The sequence below is a fragment of the Capra hircus genome, chromosome 1, assembly GCF_001704415.2.
Source record: "Capra hircus breed San Clemente chromosome 1, ASM170441v1, whole genome shotgun sequence".
Taxonomy (NCBI): Eukaryota; Metazoa; Chordata; class Mammalia; order Artiodactyla; family Bovidae; genus Capra; species Capra hircus.
Window position 1 is genome coordinate 105,844,452 of NC_030808.1, and position 12,139 is coordinate 105,856,590.

At 42.7% G+C, this 12,139-nt stretch overlaps 1 pseudogene; it reads right to left on the reverse strand.

The window, feature by feature from the left end:
• LOC108636362 lies at positions 2,997-7,112 on the reverse strand (annotated as a pseudogene).

A 12,139-nucleotide genomic window follows, 5' to 3' on the forward strand; every position in this document is an offset into this window, starting at 1 on the left:
AAAAAAACTAATGATAATGGGTAGAAAAATTTTTATTTTTTATGTTTTATTTTGATTTTTTAATAATGTCCTTTGATACTGGCAAAATAAGGTCACAAAGTCACAAGGTTGGGAGCCAGTTTCCTGACATACAGGATAAATAAATCTCCCTGTGGAAGATATTTCCATTTTCCTCTCATGTGTATTCCACCCGTGGCCACGGCTGATTCAGCAATTCTCAGTCTATCACTCTGCCATGGTACTGTGAGCAGTTACTCTGAGAACAGAGCACAGAAAGAACTTAAATAATCATCAAAAGGGAAACAGTTAAAAATACCATAGCGCTAGGGACATTGTGCCTCAGTTATGAAGAATGAGGCTGATGTAAGTGAATGACAGATAAAGCCCTCCCTGACCACATATTTTATGAAAGAAGGGTGTACTATTTATCCAGTGTATAGTCTAGGTTCTCCAGAGAAACAGAACCGATAAATATATATTCTCTAAAAACACAGATAGATACATATTTTCTACATATCTGTATCTGTTGCTGCTGTTCAGTCGGTAAATTATGCCCGACTCTTTTGCAACCCCATGGACTATAGCCCACCAGGCTCCTCTGTCCATGAGATTTCCTAAGCAAGAATACTGGAGTAGGTTGCCACTTCCTTCTCCAGGAGATCTTCCCAACCCAAGGATCAAACCCATGTCTCCTGTACTGGCAGGAGGATTCTTGACCACTGCGCCACCTGGTAAGCCCATCTATATCTGTATCTATACATGGTAAGAGAGAGATAAGGAATTGGCTCACACAATTATGGAGTGAGAAGTCCAAGATCTGAAGCTGGCAAGCTATAGACTAGAGAGAGCCTGTAGTGAAAGTTCCAGTCCAAGTCCAAAGGCCTGAAATTCAGGAGAGCAGATGGCATAAGTTTAAGTCCAAGTTAAGAGTTCAAAGGCAGAAGAAGACTGATGTCCCAGCTTGAAAATAGACAGGCAGAGAAAAAGAATTCTTTTGTACTCAGCTTTTGATTCTGTTCAGGCATTCAGTGGACTGGATGAAGTTCATCCACATTGGCAAGAGCAGTCTGCCTTACTCAGTCTACTGATTCAGATGTTAATCTCATCCAAAAATATTTAACCAAATATCTAGGCATCCTATGAATTACCGACACAGAATTAATCATCACAAGTCTACTCCTTGTCAACTTGTCACTCATGCATCCTCCTCAACTATACATACCTAAAGCCTCCAAAAAAAAAAGACATTAACACGATCCTAATTCCATCTAACATTATACAACTGTCCTGTGTACAATCAGAAATGTACTGATCTTTCCCCCAGAAGAAGTAACGTGATGTCCTTAAATGATGTTTACTTTTCTCCTTGATACCCTCTAACTTAAATACTATGACATAAAGTCAGTACAGCTATGTTACACATTAAGGACTATGAGGAGAAAGAAAACAAAGATACTTGCTTTATACACACACACACTCACACACATTCATAACAAAATAAGGAGGAATATTCATGACAATTACAGTCCCTATTTCTGTAAGTGGTCATGTGGTCACAGTTAGTATTTATAACTACCTTCTTCCACCATGGGCTTCCCTGGTTGCTTAGATGGTAAAGAATCTTCCTGCAATGCAGGAGACCTAGGTTAAGTCTCTGAATTGGGAAGATACCCTGGAGAAGGCAATGGCTACCCACTCTACAATTCCTGCCTAGAGAATTACATGGACAGAGGAGCCTGGCAGGCTCCAGTCCATGGCGTCACAAAGAGTCAGACACAACTGAGCGACTAACACTTTCACTTTTCTTCCACTTCCCATTCTCTATTCCCTTTGCCTTTGGTAAACACCTCAGGTGGTAGTGACTCTTAACACACTGAATTGATCAAACCTTCATTCCTGAAAGATCTGTGCCATGGGTAGTCCTGCCTGGATTTGGTTATTGTTTCTTACTGACCTTAATCACAAGGCATGGTAATATTGATACCTCCTTAAGGGATCTTCTATATTCCAGACACTCTCTTCCATATCTCTGTTGCAGAGTAAAGTCCATCTTTCTCTTGGTAATCAGGACCAGTCATCCCAGCCAACATAGTAACTCACTACATTTCCTGTTGAGTCAGAGGCATGCAGAGTCCAAAGTGACCAGGCAGCAATTTAAAATTTCAGTTCAGTGAAACCATTATTCTGTCTCCTGATGAAAGCATTTTTCTCTTTGGCCTAAGATTTCTAAGCCAGTAGAGCACAAGTTCATGGGAGCAAGAAGCAAAAAAACATTTTTTTAATGTGAACCATTTTGTTAAAAATTACGTATTTTTAATTAAGTATAATTGCTTTACAATGTTGTGTTGGTTTCTGCTATACATCAACATGCATCAGCCATAGGTATACATATGTCTCCTCCCTCTTGAACCTCCCTCCCGCCTTCCACCCCATCCCATCCCTCTAGGTTATCACAAAGCCTCAGTTTGTGTTCCCTGAGTCATACAGCAAATTTCCACTGGCTATGTATTTTGATGCGGGCCAGTTTTAAAGTCTTTATTGACTTTGTTGCAATATTGCTTCTGTTCTGTTTTTGTTTTTGTTTTTGTTTTTGTTTTTGTCACAAAGTATGTGAGATCCTAGCTCCACAAATAGGGACTGAACCCCCACCTCCTGCATGGGAAGGCGAAGTCATAGCTACTGGACGACCATGTAAGTCCCAAGAAGCAAAACTTTTGCTAGTGGGTCACTACGGGTCATAGTGAGTAGGTGCAGTCATGTTTGACTCTTTGTGACCCTGTGGACTGTAGCCCACCAGGCTACTCTGCCCATGGGATTCTCCAGGCAAGAATACTGGAGTGGGTAGTGATTCCCTTCTCCAGAGGATCTTCCCAACCCAGGGATCGAACCAGGGTCTCCTGCATTACAGACAGATTCTTTACTGTCTGAGCCACCAGGGAAGCCCACAGTGAGTAAAGCCACTTTCATTTCCACCCCTTGATTCATGAATCTCAGTTTCAGGAGACACAGCAACAAATAAGTGCATTCAGGGCATTCACAGCCTTCTGGAGAAACCTGACCCAGTCCTGCAAAGTACTGCCATCTACTGGTTGCTGTAACTGATTCTTCAAAAGGACATCCCACCATTCCATCAAGAACAGTGGAGAACAGGTAAGGCAGTGAATTCCGTGAGCATGGGGCCACTGACACACTTCTTTTGCTGTGAGGTGAGTTCCTTGATCAGAAACAGTGCTGTGTAGGCTGCCATGATGGCCAATAAGGTGTCCTGTAAGTAAGATGGTAGTTCTGGTAGAAGTATTGTGTGCAGAGAAGGCAAGTCTTGTATTCAGAGAACAGATCTATTCCAAGAACAAGATACTGCCCCTTCCATAATGGAAGTGGTCCAAGGTAATCAACCTGCTGGCAGGTAGTTGGCTGATCACTGTGGGGGACAGTGCCCTATCTAGGACTCAGTGTTGGTCTCTGCTGCCAGATTGGATACTCAGCAGTGGCCCCAGCCAGGTCAGTCTGGTTGAGCTGAAGTCCATGTTGCTGAGCCTGTGCATAACTTCCATCCGTGGCACTATAGCCACTTTGCTCACAAGCCCACTGAGTGAGGATGAGGGTAGCTGGGAAAGAGGCTGACTGGCTTCCACAGAAAGGGTCATCCTACCCACTTGATCATTAAAATCCTCCTCTGCTTAGGTTACCCTAGGGTGAGCATTCATATGGGACTTGAAATAGCTTCATGTTTTCAGTTTATTCAGAGACATCTATCTATATACCTCTTCCCCAGATTTCCTTGTCACCAATCACGTTCCTTCTGAGTCCTTGACCATCCAGAAAAACCACTGGCCGCAGCCAGGAATCAGTACATAATCACATGCCTGGCTATTTCTCCTTCCAAGCTAAGTGAACAATGGCGCAGTGCTCAAAGTTCTGTCTACTGGGAGCGTTTCCCTTCAGCTTCAGGGATGTCCCAGAAAGGGGCTGTGGTCTGCAGCTAACTACATCCCAGTGATGTATGCATATTGTATAGAACCATCTGTAAATCTAAGTCTTCCTCTGTCAAGTGATCAATCATAGAGAACTCTCCATGAGGCCATAGGTACAGGCGGGGAGAGAGAAGGAAGTGTAGCAGAAATGGGGATCATGGGCACTTGGGCCACTTCTTCATGTAACTTACTTATGCCCTCAGGGCCTACTTGGGTCCATCCCATGTATACCACTTCCATTTTGTGATGGAGTGCTGCTGTACAAACCTAAATTTATGGCTTGGTGGGTCAGATCACACCTAGATTGAGATGAGCTTCTTAGGTCTTATGGTAACTTGGTGGTGTATGGTCAAGCATTCAGTCTCTACTAAGGCCTAGTATCAGGCCAAGAGCTATTTCTCAAAAGAAGAGTAGTTATCCACAGAGGTTGGCAGGGCTTTGCTGCAAAATCCTAAATGTCTGCTCTGTGGTTCACCTTTAGGGGCTTCCCTAGTGGCTCAGATGATAAGGGACCTGCCTGCAATGCAAGAGACTGGGTTCAATCCCTGGATTGGGAAGATCCCCTGGAGAAGGGAATGGCTACCCACTCCAGTATTCTTGCCTGGGAAATTCCATGGACAGAGGAGCCTGACAGGCTACAGTCCATGGGGTCACAAAAAGTCAGACATGACTGAGCGATCAACACTTCTACTTTTTTTAGGGACCTTCCAAAGGCTTCAAGTCACACCCCCATCTGCCACTAACACTTCAGAAATGCTGGATCTGCTGAATCTTGTGACCCAAGGATCAGAGCAGCTTGTACATCAGCCTAGACCAGTTGCAGAGTCTTCTCTTTTTTTTGAATCCACTTAAAACTTGCCAGTTTTCAGGTCAGTAAGAAATGGGCTGGAGTAATTCACCTAAATAAGGATTATGTTGCCTCTGAGATCCAAGCAGGCCCCCTAGGCATTATGTTTCTTTCTTGGTTTTAGGAGGGGCCAAATGCAAAAACTTATCCTTCACATTAGAAAGGATACCTTGACATGCCCTACGCTACTAGACTCCTACAAATGTCCCTGAATTTAGAGGGCCTCTAAATTTCTGTCAGATTTATTTATCACCTTGACATGCAAATGACTTGCCAATAAGTCTAGAGGACTTGCTATTTCTTACTCACTATGTCAAAGCAGCATAATGTCTTCAATGTAATGCAACAGTGTGACACCTTCTGGGCTTCCCAGGTGGTGCAAGTGGTAAAGCATCTGCCTGCCAATGCAGGAGATGCAGGAAATGTAGGTTCTATTCCTGGGTCAGGAAGATCCCTGGAGAAGGAAATTGCAACCCACTTCAGTATTCTTGCCTAGAAAATTTCATGGACAGAGGAGCCTGGTGGGCTATAGTCCATGGGGTCAAAAAGAGTCAGACACTGACTGAGCATGCATGCATGTGACATCTTGTAGAAGGGAAAGGCAGTCAAGATTCCTAAGACCTAAACTAAGATATGGGGTGAAAGAGTTGATACACCCCTGACACAGGACAGTGAAGATGTATTACTGACCTTGCCAGCTGAAAGCAAACTGCTTCTGGTGGTCTTTACTAGCAAGTTAAGAGGAAAGCATTTACCAGATAAGTTGCTGCATAGCAGGTAGTAGGGGAGGTTCTAATTTGCGCAAGCGGTGAAAACACATCTGGTACAGCAACTGGAACCGGAATTACGATCGCTTTAAGCTTGCAATAGTCCGCCGTCCTTCTCCAAAGTCCATATGTCTTCTGCACAGACCAGATAGGTGAGCTGAATGGGGACATGGTGGAAATCACCAATGTGAATCTTTCAAGTCCTTGATGGTAGCACTGATCTCTGCTGTTCCTCCAGGAATGTGGTATTGCTTTTGCTTTGCTTTTTTCCTAGGTGGAGTTCTAGTGGCTTCCGTTTGGCCTATTCTGCCATCACAGCCCTCACTCCAACAGGTCGGGGAACCAATGTGGTGGTTCTGCCAACTGCTAAGTATATTTACTCTGATTACACAGTGGTAAAGAACTCACCTGCCAATGCAAGAGATATAAGAAATGCAAGTTCAATCCCTGGGTTGGAAAGATCCCCTGGAAGAGGGCATGGTAACCCACTCCAGTATTCTTGCCTGGAGAATCTCATGGACAGAGGAGCCTGCTGCACTTGTTGCAAAGGCTCAGACACGACTGAAGCAACTTAGCATGCATTTGTTTTCTAGAGCTGGAGAAATAACCACAGGGTGGATTTGGGGACCCACTTGGCCCACTGTGAGATGGACCTGAGCTAAAACTCCACTGGCCACATCACTTCCATAAGTCCCCTACTCTGACTAGTTGACCTCAGGGACATTTGGATCTCCTGGAATTAGGGTCAATGAAGGGCTAGTGGTCCCTGAAAGGTCTAATTATTTCCTTTTCCCCAATGCACAGTTTCCCTGGTAACGGCCACAGGTCCCTCAAGGAAGGCTAGGAGAAAGATCAACAGTACAAATGTTTAACAGTGTCCAAGGGCAACTGGTCTCCCCTTCGTTCAAGGGGTTCTGGGTCTGTAAGCTGGCTCAAGTCTGAGAATTGATTAATGGGCTGTTACTCCCCATTTTTATGATTCAGATTTGACTTTCTTTAACTTGACCTAGAATTTTTCTGTTTATACAGATCAAGTAAGCATTCAGTAGGCTTCCAATCTATTTCCTATCTACTACTTCCTATCTACTTTCAGGAACACTGGTGTCACTGCCATAGGTCTGTGGGAGTCAGACTGTTCTGATTGCTACTTTGACTCTGCTGTCTATCACCTGACCTTTGGTGATTGAATGTGGTCATTTGGCCCTTGCCATCCACAGATCCTACCGCACTTAGGTTTTCCAATTCAATGACTATAGTCCCCACTGTAAGGTCTGGTATGTAGAGAAGAACAGTCATGGAACTCTTAAGAATGCTGGGGCTCTTCTCACAAATTTATTTCTCACAGAAGAGGTGACTGCTTTATCTTCTGGACCCTCCAGTGTGGGTAAGTAGATCTTAAAGGACACATTCAATCTAATACTGCAAATTCCCTAAGCCTTTGAATCCCTCCCCCTACATTAAACCAAGGCATGTCTACAATTTCTAAATTCTAATTTGCTCACCATGGGCCACTTTTGGGTCCATGTTTCAGCCAACAACCAAACAAACCACTTGAGTCCTTCCTGACTCCTTAAGCTGCAATATTCAATGCAGCATCTCTGCTTAGAGATCCCATATCAATCCACTGGCTCCATCCAACTTTACATTCCTTCCATCACTATCCCACACCTCAATTTCCATTCTCACACATATTCTCCAGATTTCTTTCTGTATAAATTATAAAATTCAAAGTAGTTCTTTTGGAGTACAGCATACCTCCTCATGGGTCTCACCCTGTATTTCTCTGTTAAGGCTGCTGGGACTTGAGTCTAGTTATAGGTCTCAAGGGCTTTCCTGGTGGCTCAGACAGTAAAGAACCTGCCTGCATTGCAGGGGATTCAGGTTCGATCCTTGGGTCAGGAAGATCCCCTGGAGAAGGGAATGGCAACCCACTCCAGTATTTCTGCCTAGAGAATTCCATGGACAGAGGAGCCTGCCGGGCTACAGTCCATGGGGGTCACAAAGAGTCAGATATGACTGAGCGACTAACACTTTCACTTTCATACGTCTAGAAGCAGAGAGGGTTGAATTATGGAGAGAACAAACACTGTCATATTTGGCAATTGCCTCAGGGGAGGCCATTACAGTTTCTTCAGACTAGAGGAATCCCCTCAGATAGAGGTGGACAGACTACTACCAGTGAGGGTAGGGAAGCCACTTTTTTTTCCTTTTGCCCTTGTGGCATGTGAGATCTTAGTTCCCTGACCAGGGATCAAACTTGTGCCCCCTGCAGTGAAAGTGCAGAGTCAACCACTGGACCACAAGGGAAGTCCCAGGGAAGCCACTTCCAAATGGCCACATTCAACCACCAAATGTCAGGTGATGGGGTGGCCTGCATTCATTCAGGGTGGGGTGGCCTCTTCCACTGGCAAAAATGACTTTAGAATTTAGGTGCTCAGTGTCTCCAGCTTCACCAGGTTCTTACCACATGTCCCATTACAGCTTACAGGATTCCCACCCAGTCAGCATCTTCTCTGTAACAAGGGACACCTACCACGGCTGGGAGTTTAACTTGTGCTGTCATCCAGCCAATCACAAGATAAGATTCTCTATTTGGATTTAAACAACATCAGCCCTGAAACTACAGTAGCAAAGGGTCCATCAGGACACCCATAAATTTTCAGGTCATGCTGTCTGGTGCTTGTGTTGAGAATCTGAATCCCTGAACTCAAACTTTTCCTTCACTACTTAGTCTAGAGGCATGAGGACCAACCAGCCAATCTCACTACATTTGTTAGCTTTCCAACGATGTTTTGAAAGTATCATATGCACAGTCACTCAGCTCTCTGATTCTCATAAGTTGTTGATTAAGAGTATGCAATGGAGATATTTTCCATATCTCTATTGCCATATCATGTCATGGACTATAAGTGCTCTCTTTACTACTGGAAATAGTCATTAGTGTCTTTTAATCTAATCATGTGAGAAAGTCAAGTCCAGAAATCCCAGAACCCAATTAAGAAAACCTCCTTAACATTCTGTTCCTCTAGAGCCACTCTCAGTACCTAAATCTACACTAATCTGGGTTCTCCAGTGAAATAGGACTACGAAGTACACCGTGGCCCAGTCAAGCTAACGCATAAAGTTAGCCATCACATGTACTCATGCATAATAAATTATTCCAAAACATTGCAGCTTAAAAGAGCAGACATTTATTGTCTCACTGCTGTACATCAGGAATCAAGTAACAGCTTAGACTCTCTTCAGTCAAGGTGTTGGCCACAGCTAGTGTTATTTCAGGGCTTGAGTGGGAATGGATCTGCTTCTAGCTCACTCTTGTTTTCAAGTCTCAGGTCCCACTGAACTGTTATCCAGAGATTAATAATTTTTTTTTTGCAACATAAGACTAGTCCCAACATGGCAGCTTGCATCCCACAGACTGAAGGTTCAGAGAGAAAGAACAAAACAGAATCCAGTCTTTCTGTAACCTAATCTTGGAAGTAACATATTATTGCTTTTGCCTTACTTTATTGGTTAGAAGCAATTCACTAAGTCTAGCCTACTCGTTTGCATGTATATATGCTAAGTCGCTTTATTCATGTCTGACATTTTGAGATCCTATGGACTGTACCCAGCCAGGCTCCATTGTCCATGGGATTCTTCAGGCAAGAATACTGGAGTGGGTTGCCACGCCCTTCTCTAGGGGATCTTCCTGACCTAGGGTTTGAACCTGCATCCCTTACATCTCCTGCATTGGCAGGTGGATTCTTTACCACTGAACCACCAGGGAAGCCCAGCCTACTCATTTGTGTATATGTAAAAATCTAGCTCTCAAATAGCTTGTGTGTGGAAAGGAACTGGAAAGCTACAGAGCAGGCCAACATGGGTGGTTGGTTCTTCCTGGAAAGGTAGTGGAATTCTGGTATAGGGGAAGGCCAGGTGAGATGGAGATACAAGGGAAAAAATGGTGTTAAGAAGGGCTTTCACATTTTCATTTTATTTGCATTTTTTGAATAGTTTTACCAGAATATATTAAAGTATTACATGTGTAACTGAAAATAAATACAAATCCAGAAAAATCCTCACTGAAGTCAATAAAGCACTCCTATTTGCTGTTGAAGGAAAAAAATTTTTAAGGAATGAAATGTCATAATCACTGAAATGTTCTTATATTGAAAGAAGCACTTTAAGAATATCTGCAGCTTACATTATGAGCTATATGCAAAGGTACAATAAAACAGTGACCTTTTGGTTTGGAATTAATTTTCCTAAGTTGAATGGAACTCTGGTAGTAGCTTTTAATTGTTTTTTGATTAAATATAACTGAAAGTATCTACTTACGTTGTCAGTGGGAACCAGGAAGGCAAAGGGCAAGCGTTAAACAGACTTGTTCACAAGTTAATTTTTGAGAATGATTTTTTTTTGCCTGTTACTGAGGTGGAATATAATTTTTCCATGAGAGGCCATTATGCTAACAATGATAAAGCTATATGACACCTTTTGAATTGTTAATATGTACCAGCCTCTGTACTAAGAGCTTTTCATACATTATCTCATTTAATCCTGATACCCCTATGCAGAATGCACTATAACTACCCTCTTGTTTCAGGCTAGGAGAGGCTCAAGGTCACACAAGAGTAAGTAGTTAATATGGAGCTCTGTTCAATGTTATGTGGCAGCCAGGATGGGAGAGGAGTTTGGGGGGAAATGGATATATGTCTATGTATGGCTGAGTCCCTCTGTTGTTCTTTTTTTTTTTTTCCATCTCATCCTCTGTCACCCCCTTCTCCTCCTGCCCTCAATCTTGTATAGCATCAGAGTCTTTTCTTCATTTTTTTTTAACTTTACAATACTGTATTAGTTTTGCCATACATTGACATGAATCCACCACAGGTGTACATGAGTTCCCAACCCTGAACCCCCCACCCACCTCCCTCCCCATATCATCTCTCTGTGTCATCCCAGTGCACCAGCCCCAAGCATCCTGTATCCTGTATTGAACCTAGACTAGCAATTCGTTTCTTACATGATAGTATACATGTTTCAATGCCATTCTCCCAAATCATCCCACCCTCTCCCTCTCCCACAGAGTCCAAACCTCTGTTCTTTACATCTGTGTCTCTTTTGCTGTCTCGCATACAGTGTTATCATTACCATCTTTCTAAATTCCATATATATGCATTAGTATACTATATTGGTGTTTTTCTTTCTGGCTTATCTCGCTCTGTGTAATCGGCTCCAGTTTCATCCACCTCATTAGAACTGATTCAAATGTATTCTTTTTAATGGCTGAGTAATACTCCATTGTGTATATGTACCACAGCTTTCTTATCCATTCATCTGCTGATGGACATCTAGGTTGCTTCCATGTCCTGGCTATTATAAACAGTGCTGCGATGAACATTGGAGTACACGTGTCTCTTTCAATTCTGGTTTCCTCCGTGTGTATGCCCAGCAGTGGGATTGCTGGGTCATAAGGCAGGTATATTTCCAGTTTTTTAAGGAATCTCCACACTGTTCTCCATAGTGGCTATACTAGTTTGCATTCCCACCAACAGCGTAAGAGGGTTCCCTTTTCTCCACACCCTCTCCAGCATTTATTGCTTGTAGACTTTTGGATCACAGCCATTCTGACTGGTGTGAAATGGTACCTCATTGTGGTCTTGATTTGCATTGCTCTCATAATGAGTGATGTTGAGCATCTTTTCATGTGTTTGTTAGCCATGTGTATGTCTTCTTTGGAGAAACATCTGTTTAGTTCTTTGGCCCATTTTTTGATTGGGTCGTTTATTTTTCTGGAATTGAGCTGCAGGAGTTGCTTGTATATTTTTGAGATTAGTTGTTTGTCAGTTGCTTCATTTGCTATTATTTTCTCCCATTCAGAAGGCTGTCTTTTCACCTTGCTTATAGTTTCCTTTGTTGTACAGAAGCTTTTAATTTTAATTAGATCCCATTTGTTTATTTTTGCTTTTATTTCCAGTATTCTGGGAGGTGGGTCATAGAAGATCCTGCTGTGATTTATGTCAGAGAGTGTTTTGCCTATGTTTTCCTCTAGGAGTTTTATAGTTTCTGGTCTTACATTTAGATCTTTAATCCATTTTGAGTTTATTTTTGTGAATGGTGTTAGAAAGTGTTCTAGTTTCATTCTTTTACAAGTGGTTGACCAGTTTTCCCAGCACCACTTGTTGAAGAGACTGTCTTTAATCCATTGTATATTCTTGCCTCCTTTGTTGAAGATAAGGTGTCCATAGGTGAGTGGATTTATCTCTGGGCTTTCTATTTTGTTCCATCGATCTATATTTCTGTCTTTGTGCCAGTACCATACTGTCTTGATGACTGTGGCTTTGTAGTAGAGCCTGAAGTCAGGCAGGTTGATTTCTCCAGTTCCATTCTTCTTTCTCAAGATTGCTTAGGCTATTTGAGGTTTTTTGTATTTCCATACAAATTGTGAAATTATTTGTTCTAGTTCTGTGAAAAATACCGCTGGTAGCTTGAATCTGTAGATTGCTTTGGGTAGTATACTCATTTTCACTATATTGATTCTTCTGATCCATGAACATGGTATATTTCTC